At 36.0% G+C, this 3661-nt stretch overlaps 1 long non-coding RNA gene across 1 annotated transcript; it reads left to right on the top strand.

Moving 5' to 3' along the window:
* The first annotated feature begins 1616 nt into the window (after positions 1-1616).
* LOC135566916 (uncharacterized) lies at positions 1617-3427 on the top strand. The gene is made up of 4 exons (XR_010462215.1): positions 1617-1854; positions 2365-2426; positions 2623-2771; positions 3168-3427. It is a non-coding gene; the product is annotated as an uncharacterized LOC135566916 (long non-coding RNA).
* Positions 3428-3661: the final 234 nt, after the last annotated feature.

The following is a 3661-nucleotide window of genomic DNA, read 5'->3' as shown; positions in this document are numbered from 1 at the left end:
AAATGGATTCACTAAAATTATCCGTTGTCATACAGTGGGGTCCGTAATTATTGGATCCCTTGAAAAATAATAAGCAAAAAAGACTATGTAAAATAAATTACACAAATACTGACCTTTATTGTGTGATCAAAAACATTTACAAATGATATTATTTGATACTAATACAATTGCTCAGGGAAAGAGATTTTTTAACAAGTAATAAAGAAAGTCTCTAAAAGATATGATCCCCTGTTTTCAATACTCCATCACGCTCCCCTTGCAAGGAAAAAAACACTTAGACTTTTTAAAAATGTTTTGAGACTGAAGAACACATTGGGAGGGATCTCGACCATTCTTCATACAGAATCTTTCCAGATCCTAGTACCTTTTGGTCTGTGCTTATGGACTGCCTTCTTTTAATTCAAACCACAGGTTTTCAATGGGGTTCAAGTCCGGAGACTGATATGGCCATTGCAAAATATAGATTTTGTGGTCAATTAACCATTTATTTTTGTATTTTGATGTGTTTTTGGAGTTATTGTTTTGCTGGAAGATTCACTTGTTGCCAAGTTAAAGCCTTCTGGCAGAGGCAACCAGGTTTTTTTGCTAAAATGTCCTGGTAAAGTTCATGATGCCATTCACCTTTAAAGGGATCTCAGGACCAGTGGAAGCAAAATAGCCCCATAACATCAAAGATCCACCATCAGATTTTACAGTAGGGATGAGATACCTTCTGGATATACATCGTTCTTTTGAAGGCCAAAGCCACCATTGGTGTACGTGGCCAAAGTGCTCTATTTTCATGTCATCTGACCATAGGTACAAGTGCAAAAACAATAGATCTGTGACGAAAAGGGCTGTGTATATTAAAAAAACATTGAATTTACATAAATAGTTAAATGTCAAAATATGCAGTGATTCACACATTCGCAATACAATTGTGGAGCAATTTAGGCAAGACACCAACAAAGGTAGCTAAACTTGAAAGTGACTGTTAACAGTACTCAAACTTGTCAAATAAGGTAAATAAGGCCCTAAAAAGTGCTGTAGCTCAGCCACCTTCCACCGCTAATGCGGAAGGCCAACATAAGCGGATGCGGTGGATTGGCACAAATCTCTAGTTTAAACTGATGGATTTTGATGGGGATTTTTTTATGATGTTACTTAGATTGACGAACGGCTGCCTCAGTAGACTCTTAAGGATTAATAATAAGAGATAATTTTCATTTTATTTCAGTTGGTCCTACATCTGCTGTTCCTACTATAACTACAGTTGAGTTGTTTCTAGATAGAACTTCCAGAAGTGCATTTCAAACCGTTGGATTAAATTATTTAAAAAATATATATAAATACACTGGAAAGCAATAATATAAATGCCTGGTGAAGGGTTTCCTTCTCAAGAACCTGTTGTTTCATATAATATACATTAAACATTGCAATCTGTTGCGTTCCTTAAACCTATGATTGCATTTAGGATAATATTCTAATTTGAGCGGCAAGTATTTTGCACCAAATAAGAGACAATCCTGGAGAGACATTACATTTTAACTTCAAATCTTTCTAAAACAGTTTTGATATTAAAATGTCTAATTCAAATTTGACAGTTCTAAAAGAGGTCATACACAAAGTTCTCATTTCATTCATTTTGTGTTCACAGGGGTCCCAAATACATCCACAAGTGCCACCACAATTACAACGGCTACTCCTGTCATCACAACCGTTGTCCCAGCTGCTCCAACCACAACCTCTGTGGCCACAAATACACTCACTACAGTGTCTGTGGAGTTCACGTCCAAAGGAGAGACATTTATCTCCGACCTATCAACCTCATCCTCTCAGGCCTTTCAAACTCGAGCATCACTGATTAAAACACAGGTGAGCCTCCTGAAGGAATGAGAAGAACACAAATGTGGGAAGGTCATGATGAGAGGGGTAGAATACAGTAATAAACACCTTTCAGTTGACTCTTATTATGATTGCTAAATACTGCATAATTTAAACACTTTCCCCCCAATCCCCCCTTCCCCAAAACACGTGTAAATATTTGACTATAAATTGCGCCTTCGTGTATTATACTTATGCTAATATTATACTCTAGAGAGCAATTATCTTTTATTATTTCTTATTATTATTACATTGTCGAGAAGGAACCTGCAAGTACGCATTTGGTTGGGCGGTGTATACCATGTGTATACCACCGGCCGTGATTGGGAATCCCATAGGGAGGCGCACAATTGGCCCAGCGTCGTCTGGATTAGGGTTTGGCCGGGTAGACAATCATTGTAAATAAGAATTTGTTCTTAACTGTCTTGCTTAGTTAAATAAAGGTTAAAAAAATGTACTTGAAACTTGTTGATCTAAACTTTACATGTTTTTGCATTCCAGCTTGAACCTTTCTATCGATCAGCTTTCGCCTCTTTCAACAGTTTGACAGTAATACAATTCAGGTGATTTGTTTGCATTCAATTGATTATGTTGATTTTAATTAATTGAATTCTACAGCCAAAGAACCGTATACAGATTTCATGAAAATGTATATAAACATGCTACATCATTAAACAAAAGGAAGAAATAAATAATTGATCAAAAAAGTATACCTCATATAATCAACTGTCATTAAAACAATCTCTCATTTGTTCGCAGAAATGGATCAATCATTAACACCATGAATTTAGCATTTAGCTCCTCCGCTGTGCCAAATTCCAAGGAAATTGGCACCGTTTTGATAAAGGCTGCACAAAACATCACAGCTTTCAACATCAACCCCACGTCAGTTACTGTCAGCGGTGAAGGTAAAAAAATATTGTCCATGTTTTATGGTAAATTCATATTTTGTATGTCATTATCTAGAGGGTCTATATGGCAGAAAACAAGGTTATTGTAGCAATAACAGTATTTGTATTTATTATGGATCCCCATCAACAGCTACTCTTCCTGGGGTCCAGCAAAATTAAGGCAGTTCATACAATTTTAAAAACATTCCAATACATTCCCAGATTTCACAACACACTGTGTCCTCAGGCCCCTACTCCAACACTACCACATATCTACAGTACTAAATCCATGTGTATGTGTGTGTAAATATTTAACAGTAAATATGTACAGGCCTTAATCACAATAATCATGTAACAGGTTGGCAAATACATATTTCCCTTTCATGTTCACTTTCTCTCTCTTTATCTATGCAGTTGTGACCTCAAGTGGAATAAGCAGCAAGACCAGTCTCTTCACTGCTTCCTGTCTGGTGGTGTTGTCGCTGCTGCTGTCAAGCTAGTCTCAGCAGCAAGCAGCAGTATGAAATATCTTCACTTTGAAAATGTCATGTCCCCCATTCCCATCATATGTAATGGCAACCTATTTAATCAGTATTTGTTAACCTAAGTTGATTCTCATTATAGTTATAGTTATTATACTCATCATTCAAATTGAAATAAACATATTCTAATCAATTGGAGCTTATTGCTGTGGTACATTTACTTTGTCTTACATTACATTGAAAAGTTTATTTTCCAACCAAATGAGGATTAGCAGATTATAATTGAATGTCTTTTATGATTTAGAAGTGCATTCCAGTCATTTTGTACTCATTTGTACTCATCAGTGGCAGAAAATGTATTGAAATGTAAGAGTTGATGTTCTTCCATGATCAAATATTCTTTGGTTGTGGGGCAAAATAAAAAAA

This window comes from Oncorhynchus nerka, unplaced genomic scaffold, assembly GCF_034236695.1.
Source record: "Oncorhynchus nerka isolate Pitt River unplaced genomic scaffold, Oner_Uvic_2.0 unplaced_scaffold_2965, whole genome shotgun sequence".
NCBI classification, from domain to species: Eukaryota; Metazoa; Chordata; class Actinopteri; order Salmoniformes; family Salmonidae; genus Oncorhynchus; species Oncorhynchus nerka.
The sequence above is the reverse complement of the archived record's forward strand: the minus strand, read 5'-3'. Positions and strand labels throughout refer to the sequence as shown.